At 37.5% G+C, this 20,592-nt stretch overlaps 1 long non-coding RNA gene across 1 annotated transcript; it reads right to left on the bottom strand.

Moving 5' to 3' along the window:
* Positions 1–3,020: 3,020 nt before the first annotated feature.
* Positions 3,021–20,189, bottom strand: LOC112094542. Its single transcript, XR_002903590.1, has 3 exons — positions 19,655–20,189; positions 19,005–19,077; positions 3,021–3,620 (listed from the first exon to the last, which is right to left on the bottom strand). It is a non-coding gene; the product is annotated as an uncharacterized LOC112094542 (long non-coding RNA).
* Between the last annotated feature and the right edge of the window lie 403 nt (positions 20,190–20,592).

The following is a 20,592-nucleotide window of genomic DNA, read 5'->3' as shown; positions in this document are numbered from 1 at the left end:
TCCAAAACCCTTATAAAAGCCCTATCTCTCTCACAACATTCTCAACTCTTCTACATCACTCTCAACTCTCAACTCCTCTCACTCTCATAACTCTATCTCTCATATTCTCTCTCGGAGTCTTAGCTTTCTCTCTTGATTCCTAACTTTCTCTTATCTCTTTCATTTACAAATTTCAATTAAATTGAAGACAACCCAAAAAAAGGGTACTCTACTCATTATTTTTGTATAATATTTTATTATTTAATGTTTATTTACATGGTTTATTATTTATAAATATTTTTGTTAACATTAATTTTTGTTTTTTTTACAGAAAATGGCGGAATCAAAATTTTCTGACTTTGGAGATCAATCATTTTAAGGATGAAATTTTGATGCACAACTCCAACCCCACTGATGCGGATAATGTTCCGGTTGATAACCAATCGGTGCATAACGACGATATAGGAGAACGTGCAAGGGAAAAAAATACTGCGCACAGCTCCTGCATGGCAACATTACACAGAGGAGCTACGACCAAATCCAAAAACAAGTGAAATTGAAATGAGTGCGGTTTGTAAATATTGCAAATAACACTTTTCCAACATAAAAGGTGGGGGTATAGGCTATCTCGGTAGACATTGGAAAGCATGTCTACCATTACACCAAAGTGGAAGTGTGAAATCCCGCAACAAATACTGTCACTCACAAATAGTGCTGAAACTTTGGACGCCTGCCCGCGACCACTGAAAATTCTACATTTTTACCCGATGATTGGGCCCGCCCGAGCCTGAATTTTCAGGCTGCCTGTCCCGACCTGAGGAAGACCATGGTTTTATATATTCATATACTATTATATATATATATATTATATAATTTTGTTTATTAATTGTATATGGTATGTATATAAATGATTTTTAAGTTATTTATTGTAAAAATTATAAGGGAGATTGTAATTTTGAAATTTGAAATGAACACGAACTATATAAAAAAATTATTTATTTATTAATTTTTAAATTTGTAATTCATGATTGCCTCGTTAAAAACCTTACCAAGAAAAATCCAATTGTGATAAAAACTTGGTAAGGAAAAAAGAGTGCAATCAGTCTGAGACGAATTACAAATTTGACGAACTTACAAAGTCTATACAAGATTACAATAAGACTGTACAAAGTAAATAAATATTTACAAATTACAATAATAGAATTTAATTTGAAGCTGAAGGATCATCTTCAAAACTAAAAGTTAATCTATCAAATTCATCGATCCATTCGTGACTTGCCAGTGAACTTGTATCGTGTAAGCGTTGGTCGGAACGATCCCAATCCTTAATGCACACCAAATCTTTAACAATGTCTTGTTGCAATGCGTTTCTACATTCTTCAAGTATTCGGCCGGTTGTACTGAAGGCTTGTTCGGTTGAAACAATGGAGACTGGGATCGAAAAAGTATCCATCGCCAGTCGAGTTAGGATCGGCCAAGTTAATACGCGTGCCCTCGACCACTGAACCAAATCAAACATTTCACTATTGTCGATTACTAAGCCCTCACTCATGTACGCCATTAACTCGTTGAAGCCGCCGTTGTTGTCGTCACCTCTTGATGAAGATCCACTCCTAGATTCTTCTTAACCTTCAGTCGTCGTCATCGTCTTCTTCTTTAACCCGAAAATATTCAAGAATGAATGCGGATTGTCGTCTCGTTGTTGCGGTTGTTCTACACGAGTTGAGTTTCTAAACCTACTTTGATAAGAGCTATAGAGAGATAATATTTTTCCCTTTATAATAGAAAATTAGTCAGAACAGTCGATATCTAAAAAGTCACCAAAGTTTTCTAATCCACTTTCTAAACCTTCTAATTTTAATCTAGGATAAAAAATAACACTGAAACCATACAACACTGGTAATTTAGCCCAATATTTTTTAAACTTCATTTCCATAGAAGCGACAGAAACTCCTAAAACCTCGTGTGTCCTAAACTCACTAAATAAAATAGCAATTCTTAAAAGTTCTCCTAACGCTAATGGTGACGTTGGGTAATATGTTCCACTAAACTTTAAAGTAACTTCGTGAAATGTAGCTGTTGCATTCAAAATTCGGGCAAAATTCAGGCTAACGGTCAAAAAGTACGTTCAAATCGCGTCAGGTCGGGCAAAACTTTAAATAACAAGCCGTTTTTTTGGGTTTTCGGGCAAAATTCAGACAACGGGTCGGGCTTCGAGTTACGGTGGAAAATTCAAAAAAAAAAAAAACGGCGGCCGACGATCACAGTTCCCCCACTGGCGGCGGGCTGCCGGGAAGTTTTTCTCAGGCTGCCCGAGCCCAAGCTCAAAATTAGGGTGGGCGGGCGGCGAATGGTGCCTGCCTACCGAGCCCGAAAATTTTTGAACTTCGGGCAGGCCCACCGCCCGAAGTTCCACCACTACTCACAAATCAAGGTTTACATAATTTTTCATATGATGCACAACGTGCTCGTGAGGCACTAGCTAAATTTTTAGCTAGTGTCGAATTATTATTGTTTTTTTTTACAGATGATGAAGCATTTGAAGAATTTATTCAGACTGCATTTTGTTCACAATTTAAAACGATTAATAGAAACACAACTAGAGCTGATTGCATGAAAATTTTTTATGTAATAAGAGAATCACTTGTTAATAATTTTAAGTCTTTTAATGCTACAGTCTCTTGCACATCTGATCTTTGGGAGGGTTGTAGTAAAACTGGATATTTATGCGTCATGAGTCATTATGTTGACGGGGATTAGGTTTTGTAAAAGTGAATTATTAGTTTTCGTTTATGTCCTTTTCCACATAATGCAAATGCTATTTTTTTTACTATTATGGAAATTTTTAAGGTTTATGGCATCGAAGATAAAATTTTAACTATTACTTTTGATAATACATCAACAAACACAACTGTTATCAACATGTTCAAAGCATATTTGAAACCACATTTTGGTGGAGATTTTTTCATCAACGCTGTGCATGTCATATTATTATAAACTTAATGGTTTTCGGCCACAACAAATAGTTTAAGCCCTGTGGGGAAAATGGACGGCTTATGGCCTATCAAATAGATACACACGGCCTACGGCAACACCCTATGGTTATTATTACGGATGTTTAAAAATTCTCACGGATGTTTGGAAATTCTCAACGGCTTGGTGGCCCACTATACGAAAAAAAAGAAAAAAGAAGATTTCATTCCACTAGAACATGGAAGGGTAGAGCCCTAAAGGGATGCCCAACACTCGACCAAATCGATGGAAATGTGAGTCTATACATGTACCGAGGAGGCCGCCATGTTGTTTTGAGGGACGAGCCCGTCAGGAACGATGGCATCGCTATCATTTTTTTTAGAATCGCAGCCACCAACCTTAAAGCCGCTTCTTGAGGTGTCAATGGCTGCTGCGAGGCGGAGATTTTTACGGATTGGCTTCAGAGCCTCAGTCGAAAGTCTTTTTTGAGGACCCTTGGGTGGTGTTGAACAAGCGCTCTTTGATCCCGCAGGAGAAAGCGCATTCGCAGGCTTCTGTTTACCTCAACCAGCAGCATGATCGATAATGACAAAGATCCGGCCGAACAAGGGGGCGCTAGTTGACTTTCCAGTGTCGACCGCAGGAGCTTCTCCCAAAGCAATGGGTCCCTGCCAAAAGAAAAGAAAAACAGAGCAACCAAATATGCTCGTGTTCACATATATATACAAAAGAAAACAAAGAAAAGAGACTTGTGAAAATTATGGCAAACATCAAAATGACAAGGTAAAAATGAAAAAAAAAAAAAAAAGGTAGAAACACAGGCGAGACATACCTTCGCAACTGCACCCGTGCAATAAAGAACCCGACCGAAGGAGGAAGCATCGGTGCCATTCTGCCCAAGCGCGTCGTATGTTATTATGGAGCCTATATCTTCGCCCTTAGTCGTCGAAGCAATGCGGGAGCTCTTACGACTCGGCGGCAAGACCACAACATGGGCCTCCTCGTGGTGAGCCCCGACCGAACCTTCGTTGACCATGAAAAAGGAGGCACAACAGCGAGCTTCCGCACACTCTTCCATCGGGTGTGCCCTCTTCCCATCAACAATAACCCAGTAAGGAGCATCGTTACTTATCGCATATGTTCTAACACATGAATTAGTATAGAGTCTGAGCCGCTCAGGCATAGCGTCCAATCTCAGAGAAGGACGTTCCAGGGGCCGAGAACCACTATCAGCTGCAGCAAAGAGTCGGTACACGACATGAAGCCAATATTCAGAGAAGGATGTGGTGCAGGTGGCGAGATATCGCTGTGACGACCCTAACCTTTGATCATCATAGTTAATATTACTTAACCTCTACTACTTACTAGTTACAACCTCTTAAAAATTCAGGCTAATTTTTTTTTTCATTCTTACGTCTAAATGTTGTAGCATTTAGCTAGCATTCTGTTTTCAACCATTCGTAAAATGTTGTAGCATTTAGCTAGCATTCTCTTTTCAGCCATTCGTAAAATGTTGTGGCATTTAACTAGCAATCATACCTTGTGACTAGAGGTTGTTATGCATAGCCTCACTGTCTCCTAAACTCAACTTTCGTTACATAAGTCATCTATATTCATAAAATACTATTTATTTTTTACACAAAACACGTGATGCATCCACAACCCACTTGCAGCCATAGTGAAGAAATGAGAGGGAAAATTTGAAATCTCACCTTAGAGAGTGAAGAACAAGCTTTGGTGATGCTGTTCCTCGATAATTCCGTCAATTTTCGCTTACATCTCGTTTTTCTTCACTTTGAAATTTTTTTTCCTCTCTTTCTCTCTTGGCTGATGCTCTATGTTCTTATCCATGAGAAATGACTATTTCTCACGTAATATACCTTTAATGAACCGACCAATACATAAAGCAAAAGTCCAAAAATGTAATTTTGACTTTTCCAATGACCTTTTTGCAAAATTTGACAAAATATCCCAAAAATATCTTTCATTTTCCTCTCCTCCAAGTTTGGCCGGCCACCTTAGATGCCACATGGCTCAATCTCAGCCCTTCATCTAATTTTTCACTTTTAATCTCAACCATTGATCATTTAATAATTATCCTATTTTGGTTCAGTTTAATTCCTATCCAGTACGCGTTTTATATGCGTTTTTCAGACAGATGGTCAACTTAGTCAACCTTGACCATTCTTGACTAACTTTTCGAGGGTGACTTTTTGGTAGACTCTTGATCAACAAATTTTGACTCGGTCAACTCAAATCAGTTGAAACCCCAATTTTCTCGGTTCGGCCTTCCAAACCCGTTTTTCATTGTGATTGTTTCTAAAACCCTAGAATTGATGTCTTTCAATTCTTTTTCATTTCTTAAACTTATTATTCATGTGTTTACCCACTTGTGGGCTTAACACAACATTCCATACTTCTTTCTTAAATACAGTCTGAAAACCGGTAACTGCATCGTAGTTCAGAAATTTCTAAACTTTAGCTTATAGCTTGCTATTCCATACTTATATCAACAAATATTTATTATAAAAATATTTATATAAATAATACAAAAGATTCTAGAGAATACTATCTTATACAATAATCCCGATCTACTATCGATTGTCGTAATGGGAAGGTGATTTTCTGACCTGATGGGTAAGAAACTTTTGAGTACGTTGATCGCTCTAAGTGTACCCCCAGATGAGTAATTAACGCAATGGAAGCAAGGAAATTACTTACTAGTGGTTGCGAAGGATATTTAGTACATATTATGGACACGACTAAAACTGATAAGTGGCAACCAAAAGATGTGCCGAAGAATTACCATAATTGCCACCAGAACGTAAGATTTCGTTTGAAATCGAACTTTTACCAGGAACGCACCGATTTCTAAGGCTCCTTATAGAATGGCTCCAGCAGAACTTAAGGAGTTAAAAATGCAACTGCAAGAATTAATGGACAACGGATTTATCCGACCAAGTTATTCGCCTTGGGGAGCCCCTGTATTGTTTGTAAAGAAGAAAGATGGCACATTAAGGATGTGTATTGACTATCGTGAACTCAATAAGGTCACGATAAAGAATAAATATCCTCTGCCCATGATCGATGACTTATTCGACTAACTCAAAGGGACAGCAATATTCTCAAAGATTGATTTTCGATCTGAATACCACCAATTAAGGATTAAGGAACAAGATATACCAAAGACGGCTTTCAGAACGCGTTATAGACACTACGAGTTTCTTGTAATGCCGTTTGGACTAACTAATGTCCCAACAGCTTTTATAGATTTGATGAATCGTGTTTTCAAGGAATACTTGGATAAATTTTTTATCGTTTTTATCTACGACATACTAATTTATTCAAAGAATTATAAGGAACATGAAGAGCACTAGAGAATTACTCTTCAAACGCTGAAAAGACATCAGCTATATGCTAAATTCTCCAAGTGCGAATTTTGGCTCAATGAAGTTCATTTCTTGGGACATGTAGTCTTGAAAGTCAAAATCTCGGTGGATCCAACAAAGATTGAAGCAGTTAGTAATTGGGCCGCATCGAGAAACGTAACAGAGATTCGTAGTTTCTTAAGTTTGGCCGGATATTACAGGAGATTTGTAGAGAGTTTTACAAAACTAGTTGCACCACTCACTACCCTCACGCGAAAAGAAAATAAGTATGAATGGACTGAGAAGTGTGAGGAAAGTTTTCAAGAATTGAAACGAAAGCTAACTACTACACCAATCATTACTATCCCAAAGGACGGAGAAAACTTTGACGTATACAGTGATGCTTCCAAACTAGGGATGAGAGCGGTACTGATGCAAAATTGAAAGGTAATTGCGTCTGCGTCTAGACAATTGAAAACTCATGAGAGAAATTATCCTACTTATAATCTTGAATTAGCAGCAGTAGTTTTTGCTTTAAAGATATGGATGCATTATTTATATGATGCACAATGTCAGATTTTCACTGATCATAAAAGCCTCAAGTATTTCTTCACTCAGAAAAAACTTAATATGAGGCAACACAGATGGTTAGAGTTAGTAAAGAATTATGATTGTGAAATCCTTTATCACTCTGGCAAAGCCAATAGGGTACCTGATGCTTTAAGTCGTAAGACTACTGAATTAAGTCATATGTCATTGGATAGATTTTCAACACCCTTACAAAATGATATTCATTCATTAGGATTGGAGCTAATTACGGGCAAATTAGCCAGTCTGCGGATACAACCATCTATTTTTGACAAGATGGTAGCAGCTTAACGTCAAGATTCTACTCTTGAAGAGTATTGGAAAGAAGCTGAAAAAGGAAAAGAGACAGAATTCAAAGTCTCTGATAAGGGAATACTCACATTTCGAGGAAAAATTTGTGTTCCAAAAGCTGAAAATCTTAAGAGTCATTCTTTTTTAAGCTCATAATACCCCTTATTCGATACGTCCAGGAACGACTAAGATGTATCAAGATCTAAAATAATACTTTTGGTGGAGATACATGAAAAATGACATCGTGGACTATGTTAGTCGTTGTTTAACATGTCAAAAGATTAAAGCAGAGCACAAACGTCAAGCTGGAGAGCTACAACCTTTAGATGTTTCAGAATGAAAATGGGAACATATAACCATAGATTTTGTGGTGGGACTACTCAAAACAAGTGAATGTTATGATGCAATATGGATAATTGTTGATAGATTGACTAAATCTGCCCATTTTGTACCCATAAAAGTGACATATACCATAAAAAAAGTTAGCAGAGTTCTACGTCACCAACATAGTTAGACTGCATAGAATACCTTTATCCATTGTCTCAGATCGAGATAGCCGCTTTACCTCAATGTTTTGACAGAGTGTACAAGAAGCCATAGGCTCAGAATTAAGATTTAGCACAACTTTTCATCCTCAGACTGATGGACAATCGGAATGTACCATCCAAACTTTAGAAGATATGCTTAGAGCATGTGTGATGAATTTTAAAGGAGCATGGAATAAGAAACTATCATTGATTGAATTCTCGTATAATAATAGTTATCAAGCTTCAATCGGTATGCCACCATATGAAGCTTTGTATGGAAAAAAGTGCAGATCTCCCATTCATTGGTATGAAACCAGGGAGAAGCAATTGCATAAGATAGAATTCATTCAGGAGGTGGTTGAATCTATCCAGAAACTCCATTAAAGAATGAAGACAACACAGGATCGTCAAAAAAGTTATGCTAATAAGCGTAGAAAACCCTTAGAGTTTAGTGAAGAGGATTCAGTCTTCTTAAAGATCGCACCCATGAAAGGTGTTATGCGTTTTGGCAAGAAAGACAAATTGAGCCCAAGGTATATAGGACATTTCTAAATTATCAAACGAATAAGGAAGTAGCCTATCGATTAGCTTTACCGCCAGAATTAACTGCGGTACATGATGTATTCCACGTCTCGATGTTAAAGAAGTATATACACGATCCATCCCATGTTATAGAACATGAACCGATTCAGATTCACGAGGACATGACTTATGAGGAACAACCGGTGCAAATACTTGTACGAGAAGATAAACGTCTTCGGAATCGAAGTATTCTAGTTGTAAAGATACTGTAGAGGAATCAAAAAGTGGAAGAAGCAACATGGGAACGTGAAGATGAGATGAGAATGAAGTACCCTCATTTGTTATGATTTTTTAGGACAAATATTTAAAGAGGGGTGATTGTCATGACCGAGAAATTTATCAGAATTATTGTATAGGATAATATTATCTAGAATCCTTTGTATCATTAATATAAATACTTTTATGATAAGTATTTGTTGAAATAAGTATGGAATAGCAAGTTATAAGTTAAAGTTCAGAAATCTCTGAACTACGATGCAGTTACATGTTTTCAGACTGTATTTAAGAAAGAAGTGTGGAATGTTGTGTTGAGCCCACAAGTGGGTAAACACATAAATAATAAGTTTAAGAAATGAAAACGAATTGAAAGACTTCAATTATAGGGTTTTAGAAACAATTAGAACGAAAAAGGGGTTCGGAAGGCCGAACCGAGAAAATTGAGGTTTCGACTAATTTGAGTTGACCAAGTCAAAATTTGTTGACCAAGAGTCGACCAAAAAGACGCCCTTGAAAAGTTAGTCAAGAATGGTCAGGTTGACTAAGTTGACCATCTGTCCGAAAAACACGGACCGGATATGAATTAAACTGAACCAAAATAAGATAATTATTAAATGATCAATTGTAGAGATTAAAAGTAAAAAACTTGATGAAGGGCTGAGATTGAGCCATGTGGCATCTAAAGTGACCGGCCAAACTTGGAGGAGAAGAAAATGAAAGATATTTTTGAGATATTTTGTGAAATTTTATAAAAAGGTCCTTAAAAAAGTCAAAATTACATTTTTGAACTTTTACTTTATGTATTGGTCGGTTCATTAAAGGTATATTACGTGAGAAATGGTCATTTCTCATGGATAAGAACAGAGAGCATCAGCCAAGAGAGAAAGAGAGGAGAAAAAATTCCAAAGTGAAGAAAAACGAGATTTAAGCGGAAATCGACAGAATTATCGATGAACAGCATCACCGAAGCTTGTTCTTCACTCTGCAAGGTGAGATTTCAAATTTTCCCTTTCATTTCTTCACTATACCTGCAAGTGAGTTGTGGATGCATCATGTATTTTGTGTAAAAAGTAAGTATTTTATTAATATAGATGACTTATGTAATGAAAGTTGAGTTTACGAGACAGTGAGACTATGCATAGCAACCTCTAGTCATAAGGTATGATTAATGTAAAAGAATATTGGCTAAATGCTACAACATTTTACGAATTGCTGAAAACAGAATGCTAGCATACAGCATTTTACGAATGGCTGAAAAAAGAATGCTAGCTAAATGCTACAGCATTTAGACGTAAAAATGAAAAAAAAATTGGCATGAATTTTTAAGAGGTTATAACTAATAAGTAGTATAGGTTAAGTAATATTAAGTATGAGCATAAGATGATGATCAAAGGTTAAGGTCGTCACAATCGCGCTCTCGGCATGACTAAATTGCCTTCCCCTAATGAGACTGCATTGACGGCACGGCCCAGCCCGTAACAGTGCCAGATTCGGCACGGCCCGATACGGTACTGTTACGGGTTTTCCCGGCCTGACACGTTCGATGGGCTAGGGCTGGGCCGCGGCTTCTCAGGCCGCAAACCAAGCCAGACCCTAGCCCATGAAGGCCCACGGCCCGGCCTAAGCCCAGTTCGGCCCAATCCCGGATTCGGTCCTTATTCGGCCCAGCTTAGGCCCGCGAAACGCCCCACCAAAAAGCCCTCCAGCCCGTTTGTTGGCGCGAAAGGCCCAACGGTCACAATCTGAAAAAAAAAATCCACAAAATTCCCCGTAATCCAACGTTAAATCTCACACAATAACTCACTCTCAACTTCTCATCTCACTCTCATTCTATCCTTTATCTTGTCTTTTTTATTTTGATTTTAAGTTTTTTTTTCTCGCGATCACTCATTTTCTTGTTCTTTCATTTACAAAGTTTAAGTTCAATCAATTTTCAAAAAATAGTCGCATCAAACTTCCCTGATTTCAGTGCACAACGAAGAAGTTGGAGAATGCAACAAGAGAAAAAGACCGCGAACTTCTCCTGCATGACAGTATTTTACAAAAGAGTCCCGACCAAATCTAAAAACAGGTAAAATAGAAATTCATGCGGTATGTAAGTATTGTAAAAAAATATTTTTTTAATAAAAATGGTGGGGGTACTGGTCATCTAAATAGACATTGAAAACCATGTCTAGCGTTGCACCAAGGTGGGAGTATGGACTCCCGCCAACAAACACTATCACTCACATCGCAAGGGTTACAAAATTTTACATACGATGCACAACGTGCTCGTGAGGCACTAGCTAAATTTCTAACTAGTGTCGAATTACCCCTTTCTTTTACAGATTATGGGTTGTTCGAAGAATTCATACTCTTCCTTCTGCATGCAATTTAAATGGGTAAGTAGAAACACAACTCGATCTGATTGCATGAAAGTATTTTATGCAATGAGACAATCTCTAGTTGATAATTTTAAGACTTTTAATGCTATTGTATCTTGTAATTCTAATATATGGGATGTGTGCAATAAAACTGAATATTTATGCGTCACGACGCATTATATTGATGATGAATGAGTTTTACAAAAGAGAATAATAGGTTTTCATTTATGTCCATATCCTCATAATACATCGGTAATTTTTTGTACAATAATGGAAATTTTTAGATTTTATAGGATAGAAAATAAAATTTTAACTATTACTTTTGATAATGCATCAGCTAACACAGTTGCAATTAACATGTTTAAACGTAGTTTGAAACCAGCATTTGGGGAGGATAATTTTTCATCAACGGTGTGCGTGTCACATAATCAATTTAGTAGTTCAGGTAGGAATTGAATATATTTCAGCTAATCTAACAAATATTAGTGAATCTTTATCATTCATATCTAGTTCTGGAGCTCAGCTCCAAGAATTCAAACAATATTGCAGGAACAGTTAGATGCACACAAGAAAGTTTCGAACTGACGTGAGATATATGTGGAATTACACCTATTTAATGTTGAAGGCGGCACTCCCGTATTCACAACTCATCACAACGTATGTAAACAGTAACAACCATCAACTTTTAATTTTCGATACAGATTGACAGATTGGTGAGTATTTTTTTCAAATTTCTAAAAATTTTCTACAATGCTACTGAATTACTTTCCACAGTTTATTATCCTACTGCACATTTAGTTTTACATTAACTATTTAATATTTCGGAAACATTTTCTTATTATAGGGATACTGAACTCTTTTGAAAACATAGTTAAGTTAATGGAAACTAAATTTAAAAGTTATTGGTCAAGTTGTCTTATGTTATATGCATTAACAACCATTTTAGATTTTAGGTGTGGAGTAGATAGGACTGAATCTTTGATAACTGCTACAGCAGAAAATTTATGTATTAATATGCAACTAACTATTACTGACGCTAGGAAAATGTTAGAAAAGTTATTTTGTTTGTATGAAGTAAAATACAACACATGTTAAAAAGAACAGGGAACTTCGACGTCAATTACCAGTTCGGGGTGAAATAACTTTTTGACATGTGATGTATTTTGACGTCAAAATTCCTCGTTATTTTTTACATGTGTTGTATTTTGCTTCATACAAACCAAATACATTTTCTAACATTTTCCTAGCGTTAGTAATAGTTAGTTGCATATTAATACCTAAATTTTCTGATGTAGCAATCATCAAAGATTAAGTCTCATCTACTCCGCACCTAGGATCTAAAATGGTTGCTAATACATATAACATAAGACAATTTGACCAATAACTTTTAAATTTAGTTTCCATTAGTTTAATTATATTTTTAAAAAGTTTAATATCTCTATAATAAGAAAATATTTATGAAATATTAAATAGTTAATGTAAAACTAAATGTGCAGTATAATATTAAACTTCAGAAAGTAATTCAGTAGCATTGTAGAAAATTTTTAGAAATTTAAAAAAATACTCACCAATTTGTCAATCTGTATCGAAAATTAAAAGTTGATCGTTCTTACAGTTTACATACATTGTGATGAGCTGCAAATACGAGGGTGCAACCTTCAACATTACATAGGTGGAATTTCATCTATGTCTCACGTCAATTAAGAGCTTTTTAGGGCGCATCTGACTGTTCCTGTAATATTGTTTGAATTCTTAGAGCCGAGCTCTAAAACTAAATATGAAGGATAGAAATTCTCTAATATTTGTTAGATTAGTTAAAATATATTCAATTCCTGCCTGAACTACTAAATTGATTATGTGACACGCACACCATTGATGAAAAATTTTCCCACCAAATGATGGTGTCAAACTACATTTAAACATATTAAGTGCAGCCGTGTTAATTAACGCATTATTAAAAATAATAGTTAAAACTTTATCTTTCATCTCATAAAACTCAAAAATTTTCATTATTGTACCAAAAATAACTGATGCGTTATAAGGATATGGATATAAACAAAAACTTATTATTCTCTTTTGTAAAACACATTCATCATCAACATAATGCGCCATAATGCATAAATATCAAGTTTTATTGCATCCCTCATAGATCAGAAGTACAAGATACAATAGCATTAAAAGTCTTAAAATTATCAATTAGAGATTGTCTCTTTGAATAAAATACTTTCATGCAATCAGAACGAGTTGTGTTTCTACTTACTTGTTTAAGTTACGAGCAGAAGACCGTCAGTATGAATTCTTAGAACGACACATCATCTGCAAAAGAAAGAGGTAATTCGGCACTAGCTAGAAATTTAACTAGTGCCTCACGAGCACGTTGTGCATCGTATGTAAAAGTTTACAACCCTTGTGATATGAGTAATAGTGTTTGTTGGCCGGAATCCACACTCCCACCTTGGTGCAACAGTAGACATGCTTTCCAATGTCTATCCAGATGACCAGTACCCCCACCATTTTCATTAAAAAAGTATTTTTTACAATACTTACATACCGCACGAATTTTAATTTCACATGCTTTTAGATTTGGTCGAGACTCCTCTATAAAATGCTGTCATGCAGGAGAAGTTCTATAAAATGCTGTCATGCAGGAGAAGTTCACGGTCTACTTCCTGTGCTGCATTCTCCAACTTTCTCATTGTGCACATAAGCAATATCAACCGGGGCATTTTTCAGTTTAGTAGGGGTGAGGTTAGGACGCGTTATTTCAAATTCGAAAAATGGTTCATCACCAACCTCAAGAAGAGCTGTGAAATTATGGAAGTTTGATGCGGTCATTTTTTTAAAAATTGATTGAACTTAAACTTTGTAAATGAAGAACAAGAAAATGAGTGATCGCGAGAAAAAAATTTAGAATCAAAATCAAAGACACAATATGAGAAATAAAATGAGAGTGAGATGAGAAGTTGAAAATGAATTGTTGTGTGAGATTAATGGGTATTTATAGGAGATTTTTAGGGTTTTTTCGGATTGTGAACGTTGGGCCCTTCGCAGGCCTAATGGTCACAATCCGAACAGGCTAGAAGGCTTTTTGGTGGGCCGTTTCGCGAGCCTGGGCCGGGTCGAATCCAGGCTTGGGCCGAATTGGCCTTAGGCCAGGCCGCGGGCCTTCACGGGCTTGGGCCGCCGGCTGAGAAGCCATGGCCCAGTCCTAGCCCATCAAATGTGCCAAGTCGGGAGGGCCCGTAACAGAACCGTATCAGGCCGCGCTGAATCTGGCACAGTTATGTGCTGGGCCGAGCCGTCCATGGACGGCCCCGGCCCATTTGACAACTCTAATTAGGGGAAGGTAATCTTGTCATGTCGAGAGCGTGATATCTCGCCACCAGCACCATATCTTTCTCTGAATATTGGCTTCATGTCGTGTACCAACTCCTTACCGCAGCTGACAGTGGTCCTCGGCACCTAGAGCATCCTCCTTCGAGATTGGACGTCATGCCTGAGCGGCTCATACCTTATACTCATTCATGTGTTAGGACATACGAGATAAGGAACAATGCTCCTTACTGGGTCATTGTTGATAAGAATAGGACAACTAGTAGGCGAGTTTCCTCCCTGGTGCAAGAGAGCGTGTGGAAGCCTCCTATTGTACCTCCTTTTTCATGGTCAACGAAGGTTCGGTCTGGCCCCCCCACGAAGAGGCCCACTGTTGTGATCATGCCGCTGAGCCGTAAGAGCTCCCGCATTACTTCGAGGGCTAAGGCCCAAGATGCAGGCTCCAGAACAACGAACGACGCGCGTGGACAGAATGACACCGATGCTTCCTCCTCCGGTTAGGTTCTTTCTTGCACGGGTGCAGCTGCGATGGTATGTCTTGCCCACGTTTCTACCTTTTTATTTACATTTTTGTCTTGTATTTTCGATGTTTGTCATAATTCTTGCGAGCCTCTTTTCTCTTTCTTTTTTTGTATATAGTGAACACATGCATATTTGGTTGCTCTACCTTGCTTTTCTTTTGGCAGGGACCCATTGCTGTGGGAGAAGTTCCTACGGTCAACACTAGAAAGTCAACTAGCGCCCCCACGTCCGGCAGGATCTCTGTCATTATCGATCATGCTGCTGGTTGGGGTAAGCGAAAGCTTGCAGATGCGCTTTCTCCTGCAGGATCGAAGAGAGCTTGTTCAACGCCACCCAAGGATCCTTACAAAGACTTTCGACTGAGGCTTCGAAGTCGATCCGTAAAAGTCTGCCTCTCAGCGGCCATTGACACCTCAAGAGGCGGCCTTAAGGGAGGTGGCTGCGATTCTGAAGAAAATGACAATGCCACCGTTCTTGACGGGCTCGTCCCTCAAAACAACAAGGCGGCCTCCTAAGTACGTTATATACACACATTTCCATCGTCTCTATTTTTTCTTTTTTTTGTGCATGAAGTGGGCTGTTAATAAATCAATTTCTACCCCGGCCATGTATGCGCAAAGCGACCAAGTACACTCCGTTTTGGGCTGTCCTTTTGTCGCTTCAAAAAAAAATTTAACGTTCAGGATCTTCTACTCGGCTTTAAAAAAAAGATGTTTCTTTTGTCTTCCTTTCCTGTTCCCCTCTTTTTTAAAGCATCCCCAAGATCAAGTGGGCAATGAAGGAGTGGCCACCCCCGCCAGCTCCTCTCTTGGAGAAGAGTCCTCCAATATCCAAGTAATTCCTTTTCTCATATCTCTTCCCCTTCACTTTTTTTTTAATTACGCATAATCACAGAATTTCAAAGGGTATTTAGCCTAGTATGGATTGCTGCAGCCCCAAAGTAAGGAAGACGATCGTTTCCCCTATCGTCACTCCTCCCAGAAAGGAGGTACTAGCCACTGAGGTAATCTGTCTCCTATCCTTCCTGAGTATGGTTTGTTATTAGTCTCATAGGAATGAACCGTTCAAAAATCCGTTGCAGTCTTGGAATTGAGAGAGAGTTGGAAGGGTTGTTCCTCTAAACAACCCATCCCCTCAAGAGGAAGTGACAAACCAGATTATTCCCTTCATCTTTCTTCCTTTTCTCTCGCGATCTTGTCGAGTGTTGAGCATCTCTTTAGAGCTTTACCCTTTCATGTTCCAATAGAATGGGATATTCTTCTTTTTTTTATATAGGGCCACCAAGCCATTAAGAATTCCCAAACATCCGTAATAATAACCAAAAGGTGTTGTCGTAAGCCGTGTGTGCCTACTTGATAAGCTATAAGTCGTCTAGACAAAGAAAGCCATTTGATGGCGTCTGTTTGCCCCACGGGACTTAAACTATTTGTCGTGGCCGAAAACCATTAAGAGTATGGTGCAAGTCGCAAGCACGTAAGGTCTTAATGTGGTTACACTTTCATAGAACCATAGGCATATGACATAAACCATAATAGTGCAAACCATAAGATTGTCGATATAATAACCATCAACATTTGAACGCAAACCATAAGTTGCGATCCCATAATGTGCGCATCACATATAGCGCAATCAAAGGCATCGAGATAAAACCATAAGATTTGAGATGCGTCTCGATTAAAATTTCGTAAGTGATTATGAAAGATAATCATCTAACATCTGTTGGAAACTTCTAGATGAGGCCACTTCTTTCATTTTTCATACCCATGATTATGAAAGATAATCATCTAACATCTGTTGGAAACTTTTTTGACCTCATATGACTATTTCTAGAAGCCGAGTCCCAAAATAGAGATGAAAGGATAACACCTTTCTAATTTTAGTTAGATTATGGGATATAATTTTAATACCATCTTGGACTACTAAGTTTATAATATGACATGCATAATGTTGATGAAAAATTCTCTACCAAAAGGTGATTTCAAATTTACTTTAAACATGTTAATAGTAATTCTGTTTGCTAATACATTATCAAAAGTAATGGTTAAAAGTTTATCTTCAATGCCATAAAAATTAAAAATTTTCATAATAGAAGAAAAAATAGCATTTGCATTATGTGAAAAAGAACATAAACGAAAACCAATAATTCGCTTTTGCAAAAAAACCCAATCTCCGTCAACATAATGAACCGTGAAGCCTAAATAACCAGTTTTATTACAACTCTCCCAAAGATCAGATGTGCAAGAGACTATAGCATTAAAAGACTTAAAATTATCAACAAGTGATTCTCTCATTGCATAAAAAATATTCATGCAATCAACTCTAGTTGTGTTTCTATTAACTCTTTTAAATTGTAGACAAAATGCAGTCTGAATAAATTCTTAAAATGCTTCATCTGCAAAAAACAATGGTAATCCGACACTAGCTAAAAATTTAGCTAGTGGCTTACCAGCACGTTGTGCATATGAAAAATTTTATAAACCTTAATTTGTGAGTGAAAGTGTTTGTTGGCGGGAGTCCACACTATCTTGGTATAATGGTAGACATGCTTTCCAATGTCTATTGGGATGGCCTGCACCCCCACCTTATATGTTGAAATAGTATTTTTTACAATGGTAGACATGTTTTTGAATTTGATCGTAGCTCCTCTGTGTAATGTTGTCATGTAGGAGTTGTGTGTGGTATTTCTCTCCTTGCACGTTCTCCTATATCCTCGTTGTGCACCGATTAATTATCAATCGGAACATTATCCACATCAGTTGGGTTGGAATTGTACATCAAAATTTCATCCTCATAAAATGGTTGATCTCCAAAATCAAGAAAAACAAGAAAATTTGATTCCGCCATTTTTTATAAAAAATAATAAAAATTAATGTTAACAAAAATATTTACAAACAATAAACAATGTAAAATAAACATTAAATAATAAAATATTATATAAAAATAATGAGTAGAGTACTTTTTTTTGAGATGTCTTCAATTTGATTGAAATTTGTAAATGAAAAAAATAAGAGAAAATTAAGAATCGAGAGAAAAAGCGAAGAATCAGAGAGAGAATATGAGAGTGAAAGGAGTTGAGAGTGATGTAGAAGAGTTGAAAATGTTGTGAGAGAGATAAGGCTTTTATAAAGGTTTTGGAGCATGAGGGTCGGATTTAACCGTTGGGCACATCACGGGCCGGGTCTCGAACTAGCCATTTTCGACCGTTGGGCCCATCATGTGCCTGGGCCGCGGGCCAAAAAAATGAGGCCCAGCCCTAACCCAGTAGACGTGTCAGGCCGACCCAACCCCTAACAGTACAAGGCCGGGCCGTACCGAACCCCGCACTGTAGCGGCTAGGCCGGGCCGTCCATGGACAGCCCAGCCCAATTGACACCTCTACACAAGATGACTTGTTCGTAGGGCGAGTTAAAATGGGTTTGGGTTTTAAAATATCACATATATGGTCAGTTTTGAATTTAACACATTGGGTTGACTAGCCCTTATGTTATGTTAACTAAGAAAAAAACCACTTCATCAAACCCTTGAAAGATATAGTTGTGATTTGTTATGATTATTATAAAAGCATATCAACAAAGATATATTGGTGATCGGTTGTGATTATTAAAAAAAGTTAATCAATTACATTTCGAAACATTCGTTACTCACTTATTTAACCACTTATTTAACTATACATTCTTTTTACTAGTTGAGGCACCTAGTACAAGACAACAACTAATGTTGATATGAGGTACAATTTGTTGTTTTAAGTCGCTAAATCTATGCCAAATTCTACTAAAGAGAAAGATATTTGTTTGAAATATCTGTTTCATTTTTTGGAGTGGCTAAAAGCCTTTAAATCAAAGCCATAACGTGGTGTTTTGTAACTTATATGAAAACACCACATTTACGTAAATTAAGCGCAAAGCCAAAGAAGAGACTAGGGGTTCAATTTTTTCCTGCAAAATATGAACCGACAATCTTCCTTGTCGGATTCGCACGTTAATTTGTTGTCGTGTTTTGTCTCCTTCTGTTGTTTCTGTTCAGCGTTTTCTGGTATTTTCATCTAATTTTTATCTGTTTGCATGAAAGGCTGGGACGTGTCTGGTTTTATTTATGTAATTAGGTTCTTCCTGCTGCTTGGCTTGCTTTGCTTGGTTGTGTGTGTCCAAAACAAAACAAAAAACAAAATAAACAAATAAACAAATAAAAGAAAAACACAAACTATCCAAGAAAAAAAAAAGACAAAACAGAAACAAAAGCCAAGCATCAAAGATAAGATTAACCTGCAAGAATCTAGATATCACCTTCGAACACGACATGGTCACTTCCCAGGCTCTAATTCGATGCTAAGAGATTCTAAAACGACAGCAAGCAATCATTAGAGGGGGTAAAAAACGAGAGCAAAAACCAACATATCAAAAAATATTAGCATGTGCTATACATCAGGGAGTAAATCGGCAAACATAAAGTACCACATAACAAGTATAACACGACAACAAATGTGTCTTTCGGCTTTTTTTTTTTTTGTTTCATCACAGCCAAAGCCCGATACTCAGATCAAATTGTAGTATCAGTTATAGATTAGCTTAACGTCTATCAAAAAAATAAAAAAATAAAATACAACCAACAAGGCAACAACATATCAGTACATGGAGAAAGATTATTAAGCAAACGACGACAACAACTACAAAATAAGAGGGTCCAAAAGTCCGTTACTCAAGAACAAAAATTAGTATTCCAAAAACGACAACATGCAAACAGAGGCTTACTCAAAAACGACAGCATGCACACACGGAGGAAATCTAAAATGACAACTAAGACGGTCACCCAGTATTCGAAAACGACAGCCACGCATCCACATTCACAACCACCATTCATCCAAGAATACAACCACATATCATATGTCAAAAGTAATGGGGTAATAGAAGCTTACCGTTGTGTTCGAGCCCGTCGATGAGCAGGTGGATTCTTTGAGAAGACAACCTGACTGAGTTGCATTTACCGACCTGAGATCACCGCGGCGGCAACGACAAATATTTGTGCTCTTGAACCGAACTCGACGATTGGACTGGACCACTACAACGACGCAAAATTTGGGCAAGTCGAGGACGCTTTGCAGCCGTGGGAAAAAAGTTCAAATATCAAAGAGGTGAAAATAGCCTAAAGACCAAAAAACAGAGAACAAAATTTCCCACACAAGAGAAACTCAAGACACATAAGGAAAGGCTTGCAAAAACAAGAGCGTTAAGGGGGGGATTTATGGAGACCAAAGGCGAGAATCTCTACTGTTGCAGTGATGGACGCTACGGTAAAAAAGAAGCAAGAATCGGACAATTGATGGCAGCGAACTCTGATCTCTTCACGCTAGGGTTTTTAATTTGGGGTCAATTTGAATCAGAGGAAGCGTTGAGCCGAGCCATTAGGTCTAGGGTTTTTCGATTTGGGTGAAGCTTTCAAGAAGAGGGAGCGTTGAGGGGGATTTATGGAGGAAGAAGGAAGAATCTCAACTGTGAGTGATAGACACAACAACGGTCAAAAAAGGGGGATGTTTGGAATGGGCTGAACTGGGCTGAGTTAATGAAACAAACAGCCCAGAAGATAACTCAAGAGAGAGAGAATCTATCTGTAAGTCTCTCAATAATTGGGCCGTTTGGGTCTGCATGAGCAAGCTTGCCCTCTTAAAGTTGGGTTCTATGAGACGCTTCAACCCCGTTCAAATTCAAATTCATAGTCCGCCACAATTGGAAAAAATACAGTACAATAAATAATGGATGCATGCGTGTGTAAATTATCTGTAAATTTTTGTATGGAACTTTACTAGTAAGATCATATAAAATAAATTATCAGTGGTTCTTTATTTTCAACTGTTAG

Source organism: Morus notabilis, unplaced genomic scaffold (assembly GCF_000414095.1).
Source record: "Morus notabilis unplaced genomic scaffold, ASM41409v2 Scaffold888, whole genome shotgun sequence".
Taxonomy (NCBI): Eukaryota; Viridiplantae; Streptophyta; class Magnoliopsida; order Rosales; family Moraceae; genus Morus; species Morus notabilis.
The sequence above is the reverse complement of the archived record's forward strand: the minus strand, read 5'-3'. Positions and strand labels throughout refer to the sequence as shown.